The 17,263-nt window shown below is 50.4% G+C and overlaps 1 non-coding gene and 26 pseudogenes across 1 annotated transcript; all 27 read right to left on the minus strand.

Moving 5' to 3' along the window:
• Positions 1-294: 294 nt before the first annotated feature.
• LOC142591990 (5S ribosomal RNA) lies at positions 295-413 on the minus strand (annotated as a pseudogene).
• A 515-nt stretch (positions 414-928) lies between these two features.
• Positions 929-1,047, minus strand: LOC142592146 (5S ribosomal RNA; annotated as a pseudogene).
• A 519-nt stretch (positions 1,048-1,566) lies between these two features.
• Positions 1,567-1,685, minus strand: LOC142592148 (5S ribosomal RNA; annotated as a pseudogene).
• A 515-nt stretch (positions 1,686-2,200) lies between these two features.
• Positions 2,201-2,319, minus strand: LOC142592165 (5S ribosomal RNA; annotated as a pseudogene).
• A 516-nt stretch (positions 2,320-2,835) lies between these two features.
• On the minus strand, positions 2,836-2,954 carry LOC142592014 (5S ribosomal RNA; annotated as a pseudogene).
• A 519-nt stretch (positions 2,955-3,473) lies between these two features.
• On the minus strand, positions 3,474-3,591 carry LOC142592199 (5S ribosomal RNA; annotated as a pseudogene).
• A 516-nt stretch (positions 3,592-4,107) lies between these two features.
• Positions 4,108-4,226, minus strand: LOC142591991 (5S ribosomal RNA; annotated as a pseudogene).
• A 515-nt stretch (positions 4,227-4,741) lies between these two features.
• On the minus strand, positions 4,742-4,860 carry LOC142592149 (5S ribosomal RNA; annotated as a pseudogene).
• A 518-nt stretch (positions 4,861-5,378) lies between these two features.
• Positions 5,379-5,497, minus strand: LOC142592151 (5S ribosomal RNA; annotated as a pseudogene).
• Positions 5,498-6,015: 518 nt separating this feature from the next.
• LOC142592072 (5S ribosomal RNA) lies at positions 6,016-6,134 on the minus strand (annotated as a pseudogene).
• A 520-nt stretch (positions 6,135-6,654) lies between these two features.
• On the minus strand, positions 6,655-6,773 carry LOC142592205 (5S ribosomal RNA; annotated as a pseudogene).
• A 515-nt stretch (positions 6,774-7,288) lies between these two features.
• LOC142592152 (5S ribosomal RNA) lies at positions 7,289-7,407 on the minus strand (annotated as a pseudogene).
• Positions 7,408-7,924: 517 nt separating this feature from the next.
• On the minus strand, positions 7,925-8,042 carry LOC142592315 (5S ribosomal RNA; annotated as a pseudogene).
• Positions 8,043-8,560: 518 nt separating this feature from the next.
• Positions 8,561-8,678, minus strand: LOC142591693 (5S ribosomal RNA; annotated as a pseudogene).
• Positions 8,679-9,194: 516 nt separating this feature from the next.
• Positions 9,195-9,313, minus strand: LOC142591927 (5S ribosomal RNA). The gene has a single exon (XR_012830649.1). It is a non-coding gene; the product is annotated as a 5S ribosomal RNA (ribosomal RNA).
• A 515-nt stretch (positions 9,314-9,828) lies between these two features.
• On the minus strand, positions 9,829-9,947 carry LOC142592198 (5S ribosomal RNA; annotated as a pseudogene).
• A 516-nt stretch (positions 9,948-10,463) lies between these two features.
• On the minus strand, positions 10,464-10,582 carry LOC142592203 (5S ribosomal RNA; annotated as a pseudogene).
• Positions 10,583-11,100: 518 nt separating this feature from the next.
• LOC142592161 (5S ribosomal RNA) lies at positions 11,101-11,219 on the minus strand (annotated as a pseudogene).
• A 516-nt stretch (positions 11,220-11,735) lies between these two features.
• LOC142592268 (5S ribosomal RNA) lies at positions 11,736-11,853 on the minus strand (annotated as a pseudogene).
• A 517-nt stretch (positions 11,854-12,370) lies between these two features.
• LOC142592015 (5S ribosomal RNA) lies at positions 12,371-12,489 on the minus strand (annotated as a pseudogene).
• A 517-nt stretch (positions 12,490-13,006) lies between these two features.
• Positions 13,007-13,125, minus strand: LOC142591976 (5S ribosomal RNA; annotated as a pseudogene).
• Positions 13,126-13,643: 518 nt separating this feature from the next.
• On the minus strand, positions 13,644-13,762 carry LOC142592162 (5S ribosomal RNA; annotated as a pseudogene).
• Positions 13,763-14,279: 517 nt separating this feature from the next.
• On the minus strand, positions 14,280-14,397 carry LOC142592270 (5S ribosomal RNA; annotated as a pseudogene).
• Positions 14,398-14,912: 515 nt separating this feature from the next.
• On the minus strand, positions 14,913-15,031 carry LOC142592166 (5S ribosomal RNA; annotated as a pseudogene).
• A 517-nt stretch (positions 15,032-15,548) lies between these two features.
• On the minus strand, positions 15,549-15,667 carry LOC142592016 (5S ribosomal RNA; annotated as a pseudogene).
• A 517-nt stretch (positions 15,668-16,184) lies between these two features.
• Positions 16,185-16,303, minus strand: LOC142591977 (5S ribosomal RNA; annotated as a pseudogene).
• A 518-nt stretch (positions 16,304-16,821) lies between these two features.
• Positions 16,822-16,940, minus strand: LOC142592163 (5S ribosomal RNA; annotated as a pseudogene).
• Between the last annotated feature and the right edge of the window lie 323 nt (positions 16,941-17,263).

Consider the following 17,263-nt stretch of genomic DNA (forward strand, 5'->3'; position numbering starts at 1 on the left):
GGTGCCACTTTATTGATGCGTTGTCATTAGGCTGAATGCGGGTGTGATAAGTAAGCGGTTAGAAGCTTGTGCGACTAAATTTTGCATCATTACGTATACCGCGCACCACCGTCATCATTCCGCGTACAACATCGTGTAGTGGCCTGAATATTGTTGGTGTTACACTTCGGCGTTGGCTCTACCAGCAGGCTCCAGTTGAACGTAAGTTACAGTAAATGCAACCACCCACACGTTGTGCAAATGAAAAAAAACAAGACGTCACAGAAGCACGCAATAAAAAAGCAAAAAGAACGGTGCCATCAGCACTCGGTGTTCCCAGGTGGTCTCCCTCCCAAGTACTGACCGAGCCCGATGCTGCTTAGCATCGGGGATCGGACGAGAACCGGCGTATTCAGCATGGTATGGCCGATGGCGAGAATGTGCTGTTTACGACTGCACCTGTATCGTGCTGCTATGTTGTGCAGTCGCCGAATGTATTGCTACAGCACGTACGCGGCAGTCTTTCCGTGAACAATACACGCATGCGTCATGTACGTTGATCACTCCGTTTGTGGTTGTTCGCTGCATGCGTGCGTGCTAGCGCTCACAAAAACAAGAGGGCGAGCGCCACATTTTGCGCGCGTTGCAGACCACAAGGTGCCACTTTATTGATGCGTTGTCATTGAGCTGTATGCGGGTGTGATAAGTAAGCGGTTAGAAGCTTGTGCGACTAAATTTTGCATCAGTACGTATACCGCTTACCACCGTCATCATTCCGCGTACAATATCGTGTAGTGGCCTGAATATTGTTGGTGTTACACTTCCGCGTTGGCTCTTCCAGCAGACTCCAGTTGAACGTAAGTTACAGTAAAAGCAACCACCCACACGTTGTGCAAATGAAAAAAACAAGACGTCACAGAAGCACGCAATAAAAAAGCAAAAAGAACGGTGCCATCAGCACCCGGTGTTCCCAGGTGGTCTCCCTCCCAAGTACTGACCGAGCCCAATGCGGCTTAGCTTCGGGGATCGGACGAGAACCGGCGTATTCAGCATGGTGTGGCCGATGGCGAGAATGTGCTGTTTACGACTGCTCCTGTATCGTGCTGCTATGTTGTGCAGTCGCCGAATGTATTGCTACAGCACGTACGCGGCAGTCTTTCCGTGAACAATACACACACGCGTCGTGTACGTTGATCAATCCGTTTGTGGTTGTTCGCTGCATGCGTGCGTGCTAGTGCTCACAAAAACAAGAGGGCGAGCGCCACATTTTGCGCGCGTTGCAGCCCACAAGGTGCCACATTATTGATGTGTTGTCATTGGGCTGTATGCGGGTGTGATAAGTAAGCGGTTAGAAGCTTGTGCGACTAAATTTTGCATCATTACGTATACCGCTTACCACCGTTATCATTCCGCGTACAATATCGTGTAGTGGCCTGAATATTGTTGGTGTTACACTTCGGCGTTGGCTCTACCAGCAGGCTCCAGTTAAACGTAAGTTACAGTAAATGCAACCACCCACACGTTGTGCAAATGAAAAAAAAAAACAAGACGTCACAGGAGCACGCAATAAAAAAGCAAAAAGAACGGTGCCATCAGCACCCGGTGTTCCCAGGTGGTCTCCCTCCCAAGTACTGACCGAGCCCAATGCGGCTTAGCTTCGGGGATCGGACGAGAACCGGCGTATTCAGCATGGTGTGGCCGATGGCGAGAATGTGCTGTTTACGACTGCTCCTGTATCGTGCTGCTATGTTGTGCAGTCGCCGAATGTATTGCTACAGCACGTACGCGGCAGTCTTTCCGTGAACAATACACACACGCGTCGTGTACGTTGATCAATCCGTTTGTGGTTGTTCGCTGCATGCGTGCGTGCTAGTGCTCACAAAAACAAGAGGGCGAGCGCCACATTTTACGCGCGTTGCAGCCCACAAGGTGCCACATTATTGATGTGTTGTCATTGAGCTGTATGCGGGTGTGATAAGAAAGCGGTTAGAAGCTTGTGCGACTAAATTTTGCATCATTACGTATACCGCTTACCACCGTCATCATTCCGCGTACAATATAGTGCAGTGGCCTGAATATTGTTGGTGTTACACTTCGGCGTTGGCTCTACCAGCAGGCTCCAGTTGAACGTAAGTTACAGTAAATGCAACCACCCACACGTTGTGCAAATGAAAAAAACAAGACGTCACAGAAGCGCGCAAGAAAAAAGCAAAAAGAACGGTGCCATCAGCACCCGGTGTTCCCAGGTGGTCTCCCTCCCAAGTACTGACCGAGCCCAATGCGGCTTAGCGTCGGGGATCGGACGAGAACCGGCGTATTCAGCATGGTATGGCCGATGGCGAGAATGTGCTGTTTACGACTGCTCCTGTATCGTGCCGCTATGTTGTGCAGTCGCCGAATGTATTGCTACAGCACGTACGCGGCAGTCTTTCCGTGAACAATACACGCACGCGTCGTGTACGTTGATCGCTCCATTTGTGGTTGTTCGCTGCATGCGTGCGTGCTAGCGCTCACAAAAACAAGAGGGCGAGCGCCACATTTTGCGCGCGTTGCAGCCCACAAGGTGCCACTTTATTGATGCGTTGCCATTGAGCTGTATGCGGGTGTGATAAGAAAGCGGTTAGACGCTTGTGCGACTTAATTTTGCATCATTACGTATACCGCTTACCACCGTGATCGTTCCGCGTACAATATCGTGTAGTGGCCTGAATATTGTTGGTGTTACACTTCGGCGTTGGCTCTAATAGCAGGCTCCAGTTGAACGTAAGTTACAGTAAATGCTACCACCCACACGTTGTGCAAATGAAAAAAAACAAGACGTCACAGGAGCACGCAATAAAAAACCAGAACGAACGGTGCCATCAGCACTCGGTGTTCCCATGTGGTCTCCCTCCCAAGTACTGACCGAGCCCAATGCTGCTTAGCTTCGGGGATCGGACGAGACGCGGCGTATTCAGCATGGTATCGCCGATGGCAAGAATGTGCTGTTTACGACTGCACCTGTATCGTGCTTCTATGTTTCGCAGTCGCCGAATGTATTGCTACAGCACGTACGTGGCAATCTTTCCGTGAACAATACACGCACGCGTCGTGTACGTTGATCGCTCCATTTGTGGTTGTTCGCTGCATGCGTGCGTGCTAGTGCTCACAAAAACAAGAGGGCGAGCGCCACATTTTGCGCGCGTTGCAGCCCACAAGGTGCCACTTTATTGATGCGTTGTCATTGAGCTGTATGCGGGTGTGATAAGTAAGCGGTTAGAAGCTTGTGCGACTATATTTTGCATCATTACGTATACCGCTTACCACCGTCATCATTCCGCGTACAATATCGTGTAGTGGTCTGAATATTGTTGGTGTTACACTTCGGCGTTGGCTCTACCAGCAGGCTCCAGTTGAACGTAAGTTACAGTAAATGCAAATACCCACACGTTGTGCAAATGAATAAAAAAAACAAGACGTCACAGAAGCACGCAATAAAAAAGCAAAAAGACCGGTGCCATCAGCACTCGGTATTCCCAGGTGGTCTCCCTCCCAAGTACTGACCGAGCCCAATGCTGCTTAGCTTCGGGGATCGGACGAGAACCGGCGATTCAGCATGGTACGGCCGATGGCGAGAATGTGCTGTTTACGACTGCACCTGTATCGTGCTGCTATGTTGTGCAGTCGCGGAATGTATTGCTACAGCACGTACGCGGCAGTCTTTCCGTGAACAATACACGCACGCGTCGTGTACGTTGATCACTACGTTTGTGGTTGTTCGCTGCATGCGTGCGTGCTAGTGCTCACAAAATCAAGAGGGCGAGCGCCAAATTTTGCGCGCGTTGCAGCCCACAAGGTGCCACTTTATTGATGCGTTGTCATTAGGCTGAATGCGGGTGTGATAAGTAAGCGGTTAGAAGCTTGTGCGACTAAATTTTGCATCATTACGTATACCGCTTACCACCGTCATCATTCCGCGTACAACATCGTGTAGTGGCCTGAATATTGTTGGTGTTACACTTCGGCGTTGGCTCTACCAGCAGGCTCCAGTTGAACGTAAGTTACAGTAAATGCAACCACCCACACGTTGTGCAAATGAAAAAAAACAAGACGTCACAGAAGCACGCAATAAAAAAGCAAAAAGAACGGTGCCATCAGCACTCGGTGTTCCCAGGTGGTCTCCCTCCCAAGTACTGACCGAGCCCGATGCTGCTTAGCATCGGGGATCGGACGAGAACCGGCGTATTCAGCATGGTATGGCCGATGGCGAGAATGTGCTGTTTACGACTGCACCTGTATCGTGCTGCTATGTTGTGCAGTCGCCGAATGTATTGCTACAGCACGTACGCGGCAGTCTTTCCGTGAACAATACACGCATGCGTCGTGTACGTTGATCACTCCGTTTGTGGTTGTTCGCTGCATGCGTGCGTGCTAGCGCTCGCAAAAACAAGAGGGCGAGCGCCACATTTTGCGCGCGTTGCAGACCACAAGGTGCCACTTTATTGATGCGTTGTCATTGAGCTGTATGCGGGTGTGATAAGTAAGCGGTTAGAAGCTTGTGCGACTAAATTTTGCATCAGTACGTATACCGCTTACCACCGTCATCATTCCGCGTACAATATCGTGTAGTGGCCTGAATATTGTTGGTGTTACACTTCCGCGTTGGCTCTTCCAGCAGACTCCAGTTGAACGTAAGTTACAGTAAAAGCAACCACCCACACGTTGTGCAAATGAAAAAAACAAGACGTCACAGAAGCACGCAATAAAAAAGCAAAAAGAACGGTGCCATCAGCACCCGGTGTTCCCAGGTGGTCTCCCTCCCAAGTACTGACCGAGCCCAATGCGGCTTAGCTTCGGGGATCGGACGAGAACCGGCGTATTCAGCATGGTGTGGCCGATGGCGAGAATGTGCTGTTTACGACTGCTCCTGTATCGTGCTGCTATGTTGTGCAGTCGCCGAATGTATTGCTACAGCACGTACGCGGCAGTCTTTCCGTGAACAATACACACACGCGTCGTGTACGTTGATCAATCCGTTTGTGGTTGTTCGCTGCATGCGTGCGTGCTAGTGCTCACAAAAACAAGAGGGCGAGCGCCACATTTTGCGCGCGTTGCAGCCCACAAGGTGCCACATTATTGATGTGTTGTCATTGGGCTGTATGCGGGTGTGATAAGTAAGCGGTTAGAAGCTTGTGCGACTAAATTTTGCATCATTACGTATACCGCTTACCACCGTTATCATTCCGCGTACAATATCGTGTAGTGGCCTGAATATTGTTGGTGTTACACTTCGGCGTTGGCTCTACCAGCAGGCTCCAGTTAAACGTAAGTTACAGTAAATGCAACCACCCACACGTTGTGCAAATGAAAAAAAAAACAAGACGTCACAGGAGCACGCAATAAAAAAGCAAAAAGAACGGTGCCATCAGCACCCGGTGTTCCCAGGTGGTCTCCCTCCCAAGTACTGACCGAGCCCAATGCGGCTTAGCTTCGGGGATCGGACGAGAACCGGCGTATTCAGCATGGTGTGGCCGATGGCGAGAATGTGCTGTTTACGACTGCTCCTGTATCGTGCTGCTATGTTGTGCAGTCGCCGAATGTATTGCTACAGCACGTACGCGGCAGTCTTTCCGTGAACAATACACACACGCGTCGTGTACGTTGATCACTCCGTTTGTGGTTGTTCGCTGCATGCGTGCGTGCTAGTGCTCACAAAAACAAGAGGGCGAGCGCCACATTTTACGCGCGTTGCAGCCCACAAGGTGCCACATTATTGATGTGTTGTCATTGGGCTGTATGCGGGTGTGATAAGTAAGCGGTTAGAAGCTTGTGCGACTAAATTTTGCATCATTACGTATACCGCTTACCACCGTTATCATTCCGCGTACAATATCGTGTAGTGGCCTGAATATTGTTGGTGTTACACTTCGGCGTTGGCTCTACCAGCAGGCTCCAGTTAAACGTAAGTCACAGTAAATGCAACCACCCACACGTTGTGCAAATGAAAAAAAAAACAAGACGTCACAGGAGCACGCAATAAAAAACCAGAACGAACGGTGCCATCAGCACTCGGTGTTCCCAGGTGGTCTCCCTCACAAGTACTGACCGAGCCCAGTGCTGCTTAGCTTCGGGGATCGGACGAGAACCGGCGTATTCAGCATAGTATGGCCGATGGCAAGAATGTGCTGTTTACGACTGCACCTGTATCGTGCTGCTATGTTGTCCAGTCGCCGAATCTATTGCTACAGCACGTACGCGGCACTCTTTCCGTGAACAATACACGCACGCGTCGTGTACGTTGATCACTCCGTTTGTGGTTGTTCGCTGCATGCGTGCGTGCTAGTGCTCACAAAAACAAGAGGGCGAGCGCCACATTTTGCGCGCGTTGCAGCCCTCAAGGTGCCACTTTATTGATGCGTTGTCATTGAGCTGTATGCGGGTGTGATAAGCAAGCGGTTAGAAACTTGTGCGACTAAATTTTGCAACATTACGTATACCGCTTACCACCGTTATCATTCCGCGTACAAAATCGTGTAGTGGCCTGAATATTGTTGGTGTTACACTTCGGCGTTGGCTCTACCAGCAGGCTCCAGTTGAACGTAAGTTACAGTAAATGCAACCACCCACACGTTGTGCAAATGAAAAAAAAAAAACAAGACGTCACAGGAGCACGCAATAAAAAACCAGAATGAACGCTGCCATCAGCACTCGGTGTTCCCAGGTGGTCTCCCTCCCAAGTACTGACCGAGCCCAATGCTCCTTAGCTTCGGGGATCGGACGAGAACCGGCGTATTCAGCAGGGTATCGCCGATGGCAAGAATGTGCTGTTTACGACTGCCCCTGTATCGTGCTGCTATGTTGTGCAGTCGCCGAATGTATTGCTACAGCACGTACGCGGCAGTCTTTCCGTGAACAATACACGCACGCGTCGTGTACGTTGATCACTCCGTTTGTGGTTGTTCGCTGCATGCGTGCGTGCTAGCGCTCGCAAAAACAAGAGGGCGAGCGCCACATTTTGCGCGCGTTGCAGACCACAAGGTGCCACTTTATTGATGCGTTGTCATTGAGCTGTATGCGGGTGTGATAAGTAAGCGGTTAGAAGCTTGTGCGACTAAATTTTGAATCAGTACTTATACCGCTTACCACCGTCATCATTCCGCGTACAATATCGTGTAGTGGCCTGAATATTGTTGGTGTTACACTTCGGCGTTGGCTCTTCCAGCAGACTCAAGTTGAACGTAAGTTACAGTAAATGCAACCACCCACACGTTGTGCAAATGAAAAAAACAAGACGTCACCGAAGCACGCAATAAAAAAGCAAAAAGAACGGTGCCATCAGCACCCGGTGTTCCCAGGTGGTCTCCCTCCCAAGTACTGACCGAGCCCAATGCGGCTTAGCTTCGGGGATCGGACGAGAACCGGCGTATTCAGCATGGTGTGGCCGATGGCGAGAATGTGCTGTTTACGACTGCTCCTGTATCGTGCTGCTATGTTGTGCAGTCGCCGAATGTATTGCTACAGCACGTACGCGGCAGTCTTTCCGTGAACAATACACACACACGTCGTGTACGTTGATCACTCCGTTTGTGGTTGTTCGCTGCATGCGTGCGTGCTAGTGCTCACAAAAACAGGAGGGCGACCGCCACATCTTGCGCGCGTTGCAGCCCACAAGGTGCCACATTATTGATGTGTTGTCATTGAGCTGTATGCGGGTGTGATAAGTAAGCGGTTAGAAGCTTGTGCGACTAAATTTTGCATCAGTACGTATACCGCTTACCACCGTCATCATTCCGCGTACAATATCGTGTAGTGGCCTGAATATTGTTGGTGTTACACTTCGGCGTTGGCTCTACCAGCAGGCTCCAGTTGAACGTAAGTTACAGTAAATGCAACCACCCACACGTTGTGCAAATGAAAAAAAAACAAGAGGTCACAGGAGCACGCAATAAAAAACCAGAACGAACGCTGCCATCAGCACTCGGTGTTCCCAGGTGGTCTCCCTCCCAAGTACTGACCGAGCCCAATGCTGCTTAGCTTCGGGAACGGAGGAGAACCGGCGTATTCAGCATAGTATGGCCGATGGCAAGAATGAGCTGTTTACGACTGCACCTGTATCGTGCTGCTATGTTGTGCAGTCGCCGAATGTATTGCTACAGCACGTACGCGGCAGTCTTTCCGTGAACAATACACGCACGCGTCGTGTACGTTGATCACTCCGTTTGTGGTTGTTCGCTGCGTGCGTGCGTGCTAGTGCTCACAAAAACAAGAGGGCGAGCGCCACATTTTGCGCGCGTTGCAGCCCACAAGGTGCCACTTTATTGATGCGTTGTCATTGAGCTGTATGCGAGTGTGATAAGTAAGCGGTTAGAAGCTTGTGCGACTAAATTTTGCATCATTACGTATACCGCTTACCACCGTTATCATTCCGCGTACAATATCGTGTAGTGGCCTGAATATTGTTGGTGTTACACTTCGGCGTTGGCTCTACCAGCAGGCTCCAGTTAAACGTAAGTTACAGTAAATGCAACCACCCACACGTTGTGCAAATGAAAAAAAAAACAAGACGTCACAGGAGCACGCAATAAAAAACCAGAACGAACGGTGCCATCAGCACTCGGTGTTCCCAGGTGGTCTCCCTCACAAGTACTGACCGAGCCCAATGCTGCTTAGCTTCGGGAACGGAGGAGAACCGGCGTATTCAGCATAGTATGGCCGATGGCAAGAATGAGCTGTTTACGACTGCACCTGTATCGTGCTGCTATGTTGTGCAGTCGCCGAATGTATTGCTACCGCACGTACGCGGCAGTCTTTCCGTGAACAATACACGCACGCGTCGTGTACGTTGATCACTCCGTTTGTGGTTGTTCGCTGCGTGCGTGCGTGCTAGTGCTCACAAAAACAAGAGGGCGAGCGCCACATTTTGCGCGCGTTGCAGCCCACAAGGTGCCACTTTATTGATGCGTTGTCATTGAGCTGTATGCGAGTGTGATAAGTAAGCGGTTAGAAGCTTGTGCGACTAAATTTTGCATCATTACGTATACCGCTTACCACCGCCATCATTCCGCGTACAATATCGTGTAGTGGCCTGCATATTGTTGGTGTTACACTTCGGCGTTGGCTCTACCAGCAGGCTCCAGTTGAACGTAAGTTACAGTAAATGCAACCACCCACACGTTGTGCAAATGAAAAAAAACAAGACGTCACAGGAGCACGCAATAAAAAACCAGAACGAACGGTGCCATCAGCACTCGGTGTTCCCATGTGGTCTCCCTCCCAAGTACTGACCGAGCCCAATGCTGCTTAGCTTCGGGGATCGGACGAGAACCGGCGTACTCAGCATGGTATGGCCGATGGCAAGAATGTGCTGTTTACGACTGCCCCTGTACCGTGCTGCTATGTTGTGCAGTCGCCGAATGTATTGCTACAGCACGTACGCGGCAGTCTTTCCGTGAACAATACACGCACGCGTCGTGTACGTTGTTCACTCCGTTTGTGGTTGTTCGCTGCATGCGTGCGTGCTAGCGCTCACAAAAACAAGAGGGCGAGCGCCACATTTTGCGCGCGTTGCAGACCACAAGGTGCCACTTTATTGATGCGTTGTCATTGAGCTGTATGCGGGTGTGATAAGTAAGCGGTTACAAGCTTGTGCGACTAAATTTTGCATCAGTACGTATACCGCTTACCACCGTCATCATTCCGCGTACAATATCGTGTAGTGGCCTGAATATTGTTGGTGTTACACTTCGGCGTTGGCTCTTCCAGCAGACTCCAGTTGAACGTAATTTACAGTAAAAGCAACCACCCACACGTTGTGCAAATGAAAAAAACAAGACGTCACAGAAGCACGCAATAAAAAAGCAAAAAGAACGGTGCCATCAGCACCCGGTGTTCCCATGTGGTCTCCCTCCCAAGTACTGACCGAGCCCAATGCGGCTTAGCTTCGGGGATCGGACGAGAACCGGCGTATTCAGCATGGTGTGGCTGATGGCGAGAATGTGCTGTTTACGACTGCTCCTGTATCGTGCTGCTATGTTGTGCAGTCGCCGAATGTATTGCTACAGCACGTACGCGGCAGTCTTTCCGTGAACAATACACACACGCGTCGTGTACGTTGATCACTCCGTTTGTGGTTGTTCGCTGCATGCGTGCGTGCTAGTGCTCACAAAAACAAGAGGGCGAGCGCCACATATTGCGCGCGTTGCAGCCCACAAGGTGCCACATTATTGATGTGTTGTCATTAGGCTGTATGCGGGTGTGATAAGTAAGCGGTTAGAAGCTTGTGCGACTAAATTTTGCATCATTACGTATACCGCTTACCACCGTTATCATTCCGCGTACAATATCGTGTAGTGGCCTGAATATTGTTGGTGTTACACTTCGGCGTTGGCTCTACCAGCAGGCTCCAGTTAAACGTAAGTTACAGTAAATGCAACCACCCACACGTTGTGCAAATGAAAAAAAACAAGACGTCACAGGAGCACGCAATAAAAAACCAGAACGAACGGTGCCATCAGCACTCGGTGTTCCCAGGTGGTCTCCCTCACAAGTACTGACCGAGCCCAATGCTGCTTAGCTTCGGGGATCGCACGAGAACCGGCGTATTCAGCAAAGTATGGCCGATGGCAAGAATGTGCTGTTTACGACTGCACCTGTATCGTGCTGCTATGTTGTGCAGTCGCCGAATGTATTGCTACAGCACGTACGCGGCAGTCTTTCCGTGAACAATACACACACGCGTCGTGTACGTTGATCACTCCGTTTGTGGTTGTTCGCTGCATGCGTGCGTGCTAGTCCTCACAAAAACAAGAGGGCGAGCGCCACATTTTGCGCGCGTTGCAGCCCACAAGGTGCCACATTATTGATGTGTTGTCATTGAGCTGTATGCGGGTGTGATAAGTAAGCGGTTAGAAGCTTGTGCGACTAAATTTTGCATCATTACGTATACCGCTTACCACCGTTATCATTCCGCGTACAATATCGTGTAGTGGCCTGAATATTGTTGGTGTTACACTTCGGCGTTGGCTCTACCAGCAGGCTCCAGTTAAACGTAAGTTGCAGTAAATGCAACCACAAACACGTTGTGCAAATGAAAAAAAAAACAAGACGTCACAGGAGCACGCAATAAAAAACCAGAACGAACGGTGCCATCAGCACTCGGTGTTCCCAGGTGGTCTCCCTCACAAGTACTGACCGAGCCCAATGCTGCTTAGCTTCGGGGATCGCACGAGAACCGGCGTATTCAGCATAGTATGGCCGATGGCAAGAATGTGCTGTTTACGACTGCACCTGTATCGTGCTGCTATGTTGTGCAGTCGCCGAATGTATTGCTACAGCACGTACGGGGCAGTCTTTCCGTGAACAATACACGCACGCGTCGTGTACGTTGATCACTCCGTTTGTGGTTGTTCGCTGCGCGCGTGCGTGCTAGTGCTCACAAAAACAAGAGGGCGAGCGCCACATTTTGCGCGCGTTGCAGCCCACAAGGTGCCACTTTATTGATGCGTTGTCATTGAGCTGTATGCGGGTGTGATAAGTGAGCGGTTAGAAGCTTGTGCGACTAAATTTTGCATCATTACGTATACCGCTTACCACCGTCATCATTCCGCGTACAATATAGTGCAGTGGCCTGAATATTGTTGGTGTTACACTTCGGCGTTGGCTCTACCAGCAGGCTCCAGTTGAACGTAAGTTACAGTAAATGCAACCACCCACAGGTTGTGCAAATGAAAAAAGAACAAGACGTCACAGAAGCACGCAATAAAAAGCAAAAAGAACGGTGCCATCAGCACTCGGTATTCCCAGGTGGTCTCCCTCCCAAGTACTGACCGAGCCCAATGCTGCTTAGCTTCGGGCATCGGACGAGAACCGGCGATTCAGCATGGTATGGCCGATGGCGAGAATGTGCTGTTTACGACTGCACCTGTATCGTGCTGCTATGTTGTGCAGTCGCGGAATGTATTGCTACAGCACGTACGCGGCAGTCTTTCCGTGAACAATACACGCACGCGTCGTGTACGTTGATCACTCCGTTTGTGGTTGTTCGCTGCATGCGTGCGTGCTAGCGCTCACAAAAACAAGAGGGCGAGCGCCACATTTTGCGCGCGTTGCAGCCCACAAGGTGCCACTTTATTGATGCGTTGCCATTGAGGTGTATGCGGGTGTGATAAGAAAGCGGTTAGACGCTTGTGCGACTTAATTTTGCATCATTACGTATACCGCTTACCACCGTGATCGTTCCGCGTACAATATCGTGTAGTGGCCTGAATATTGTTGGTGTTACACTTCGGCGTTGGCTCTAATAGCAGGCTCCAGTTGAACGTAAGTTACAGTAAATGCAACCACCCACACGTTGTGCAAATGAAAAAAAAACAAGACGTCACAGGAGCACGCAATAAAAAACCAGAACGAACGGTGCCATCAGCACTCGGTGTTCCCATGTGGTCTCCCTCCCAAGTACTGACCGAGCCCAATGCTGCTTAGCTTCGGGGATCGGACGAGACGCGGCGTATTCAGCATGGTATCGCCGATGGCAAGAATGTGCTGTTTACGACTGCACCTGTATCGTGCTTCTATGTTTCGCAGTCGCCGAATGTATTGCTACAGCACGTACGTGGCAATCTTTCCGTGAACAATACACGCACGCGTCGTGTACGTTGATCGCTCCATTTGTGGTTGTTCGCTGCATGCGTGCGTGCTAGTGCTCACAAAAACAAGAGGGCGAGCGCCACATTTTGCGCGCGTTGCAGCCCACAAGGTGCCACTTTATTGATGCGTTGTCATTGAGCTGTATGCGGGTGTGATAAGTAAGCGGTTAGAAGCTTGTGCGACTATATTTTGCATCATTACGTATACCGCTTACCACCGTCATCATTCCGCGTACAATATCGTGTAGTGGTCTGAATATTGTTGGTGTTACACATCGGCGTTGGCTCTACCAGCAGGCTCAAGTTGAACGTAAGTTACAGTAAATGCAACCACCCACACGTTGTGCAAATGAAAAAAAAACAAGAAGTCACAGAAGCAGGCAATAAAAAAGCAAAAAGAACGGTGCCATCAGCCCCCGGTGTTCCCAGGTGGTCTCCCTCCCAAGTACTGACCGAGCCCAATGCTGCTTAGCTTCGGGGATCGGACGAGAACCGGCGTATTCAGCATGGTATGGCCGATGGCAAGAATGTGCTGTTTACGACTGCACCTGTATCGTGCTGCTATGTTGTGCAGTCGCCGAATGTATTGCTACAGCACGTACGCGGCAGTCTTTCCGTGAACAATACACACACGCGTCGTGTACGTTGATCACTCCGTTTGTGGTTGTTCGCTGCATGCGTGCGTGCTAGTCCTCACAAAAACAAGAGGGCGAGCGCCACATTTTGCGCGCGTTGCAGCCCACAAGGTGCCACATTATTGATGTGTTGTCATTGAGCTGTATGCGGGTGTGATAAGTAAGCGGTTAGAAGCTTGTGCGACTAAATTTTGCATCATTACGTATACCGCTTACCACCGTTATCATTCCGCGTACAATATCGTGTAGTGGCCTGAATATTGTTGGTGTTACACTTCGGCGTTGGCTCTACCAGCAGGCTCCAGTTAAACGTAAGTTGCAGTAAATGCAACCACAAACACGTTGTGCAAATGAAAAAAAAAACAAGACGTCACAGGAGCACGCAATAAAAAACCAGAACGAACGGTGCCATCAGCACTCGGTGTTCCCAGGTGGTCTCCCTCACAAGTACTGACCGAGCCCAATGCTGCTTAGCTTCGGGGATCGCACGAGAACCGGCGTATTCAGCATAGTATGGCCGATGGCAAGAATGTGCTGTTTACGACTGCACCTGTATCGTGCTGCTATGTTGTGCAGTCGCCGAATGTATTGCTACAGCACGTACGGGGCAGTCTTTCCGTGAACAATACACGCACGCGTCGTGTACGTTGATCACTCCGTTTGTGGTTGTTCGCTGCGCGCGTGCGTGCTAGTGCTCACAAAAACAAGAGGGCGAGCGCCACATTTTGCGCGCGTTGCAGCCCACAAGGTGCCACTTTATTGATGCGTTGTCATTGAGCTGTATGCGGGTGTGATAAGTGAGCGGTTAGAAGCTTGTGCGACTAAATTTTGCATCATTACGTATACCGCTTACCACCGTCATCATTCCGCGTACAATATAGTGCAGTGGCCTGAATATTGTTGGTGTTACACTTCGGCGTTGGCTCTACCAGCAGGCTCCAGTTGAACGTAAGTTACAGTAAATGCAACCACCCACAGGTTGTGCAAATGAAAAAAGAACAAGACGTCACAGAAGCACGCAATAAAAAAGCAAAAAGAACGGTGCCATCAGCACTCGGTATTCCCAGGTGGTCTCCCTCCCAAGTACTGACCGAGCCCAATGCTGCTTAGCTTCGGGCATCGGACGAGAACCGGCGATTCAGCATGGTATGGCCGATGGCGAGAATGTGCTGTTTACGACTGCACCTGTATCGTGCTGCTATGTTGTGCAGTCGCGGAATGTATTGCTACAGCACGTACGCGGCAGTCTTTCCGTGAACAATACACGCACGCGTCGTGTACGTTGATCACTACGTTTGTGGTTGTTCGCTGCATGCGTGCGTGCTAGTGCTCACAAAAACAAGAGGGCGAGCGCCACATTTTGCGCGCGTTGCAGCCCACAAGGTGCCACTTTATTGATGCGTTGTCATTGAGCTGTATGCGGGTGTGATAAGTGAGCGGTTAGAAGCTTGTGCGACTAAATTTTGCATCATTACGTATACCGCTTACCACCGTCATCATTCCGCGTACAATATAGTGCAGTGGCCTGAATATTGTTGGTGTTACACTTCGGCGTTGGCTCTACCAGCAGGCTCCAGTTGAACGTAAGTTACAGTAAATGCAACCACCCACACGTTGTGCAAATGAAAAAAACAAGACGTCACAGAAGCGCGCAATAAAAAAGCAAAAAGAACGGTGCCATCAGCACCCGGTGTTCCCAGGTGGTCTCCCTCCCAAGTACTGACCGAGCCCAATGCGGCTTAGCGTCGGGGATCGGACGAGAACCGGCGTATTCAGCATGGTATGGCCGATGGCGAGAATGTGCTGTTTACGACTGCTCCTGTATCGTGCCGCTATGTTGTGCAGTCGCCGAATGTATTGCTACAGCACGTACGCGGCAGTCTTTCCGTGAACAATACACGCACGCGTCGTGTACGTTGATCACTCCGTTTGTGGTTGTTCGCTGCATGCGTGCGTGCTAGCGCTCACAAAAACAAGAGGGCGAGCGCCACATTTTGCGCGCGTTGCAGCCCACAAGGTGCCACTTTATTGATGCGTTGCCATTGAGCTGTATGCGGGTGTGATAAGAAAGCGGTTAGACGCTTGTGCGACTTAATTTTGCATCATTACGTATACCGCTTACCACCGTGATCGTTCCGCGTACAATATCGTGTAGTGGCCTGAATATTGTTGGTGTTACACTTCGGCGTTGGCTCTAATAGCAGGCTCCAGTTGAACGTAAGTTACAGTAAATGCAACCACCCACACGTTGTGCAAATGAAAAAAAAACAAGACGTCACAGGAGCACGCAATAAAAAACCAGAACGAACGGTGCCATCAGCACTCGGTGTTCCCATGTGGTCTCCCTCCCAAGTACTGACCGAGCCCAATGCTGCTTAGCTTCGGGGATCGGACGAGACGCGGCGTATTCAGCATGGTATCGCCGATGGCAAGAATGTGCTGTTTACGACTGCACCTGTATCGTGCTTCTATGTTTCGCAGTCGCCGAATGTATTGCTACAGCACGTACGTGGCAATCTTTCCGTGAACAATACACGCACGCGTCGTGTACGTTGATCGCTCCATTTGTGGTTGTTCGCTGCATGCGTGCGTGCTAGTGCTCACAAAAACAAGAGGGCGAGCGCCACATTTTGCGCGCGTTGCAGCCCACAAGGTGCCACTTTATTGATGCGTTGTCATTGAGCTGTATGCGGGTGTGATAAGTAAGCGGTTAGAAGCTTGTGCGACTATATTTTGCATCATTACGTATACCGCTTACCACCGTCATCATTCCGCGTACAATATCGTGTAGTGGTCTGAATATTGTTGGTGTTACACTTCGGCGTTGGCTCTACCAGCAGGCTCCAGTTGAACGTAAGTTACAGTAAATGCAACCACCCACACGTTGTGCAAATGAAAAAAAAACAAGAAGTCACAGAAGCAGGCAATAAAAAAGCAAAAAGAACGGTGCCATCAGCCCCCGGTGTTCCCAGGTGGTCTCCCTCCCAAGTACTGACCGAGCCCAATGCTGCTTAGCTTCGGGGATCGGACGAGAACCGGCGTATTCAGCATGGTATGGCCGATGGCAAGAATGTGCTGTTTACGACTGCACCTGTATCGTGCTGCTATGTTGTGCAGTCGCCGAATGTATTGCTACAGCACGTACGCGGCAGTCTTTCCGTGAACAATACACACACGCGTCGTGTACGTTGATCACTCCGTTTGTGGTTGTTCGCTGCATGCGTGCGTGCTAGTCCTCACAAAAACAAGAGGGCGAGCGCCACATTTTGCGCGCGTTGCAGCCCACAAGGTGCCACATTATTGATGTGTTGTCATTGAGCTGTATGCGGGTGTGATAAGTAAGCGGTTAGAAGCTTGTGCGACTAAATTTTGCATCATTACGTATACCGCTTACCACCGTTATCATTCCGCGTACAATATCGTGTAGTGGCCTGAATATTGTTGGTGTTACACTTCGGCGTTGGCTCTACCAGCAGGCTCCAGTTAAACGTAAGTTGCAGTAAATGCAACCACAAACACGTTGTGCAAATGAAAAAAAAAACAAGACGTCACAGGAGCACGCAATAAAAAACCAGAACGAACGGTGCCATCAGCACTCGGTGTTCCCAGGTGGTCTCCCTCACAAGTACTGACCGAGCCCAATGCTGCTTAGCTTCGGGGATCGCACGAGAACCGGCGTATTCAGCATAGTATGGCCGATGGCAAGAATGTGCTGTTTACGACTGCACCTGTATCGTGCTGCTATGTTGTGCAGTCGCCGAATGTATTGCTACAGCACGTACGGGGCAGTCTTTCCGTGAACAATACACGCACGCGTCGTGTACGTTGATCACTCCGTTTGTGGTTGTTCGCTGCGCGCGTGCGTGCTAGTGCTCACAAAAACAAGAGGGCGAGCGCCACATTTTGCGCGCGTTGCAGCCCACAAGGTGCCACTTTATTGATGCGTTGTCATTGAGCTGTATGCGGGTGTGATAAGTGAGCGGTTAGAAGCTTGTGCGACTAAATTTTGCATCATTACGTATACCG

Source organism: Dermacentor variabilis, chromosome 8, assembly GCF_050947875.1.
Source record: "Dermacentor variabilis isolate Ectoservices chromosome 8, ASM5094787v1, whole genome shotgun sequence".
NCBI classification, from domain to species: domain Eukaryota; kingdom Metazoa; phylum Arthropoda; class Arachnida; order Ixodida; family Ixodidae; genus Dermacentor; species Dermacentor variabilis.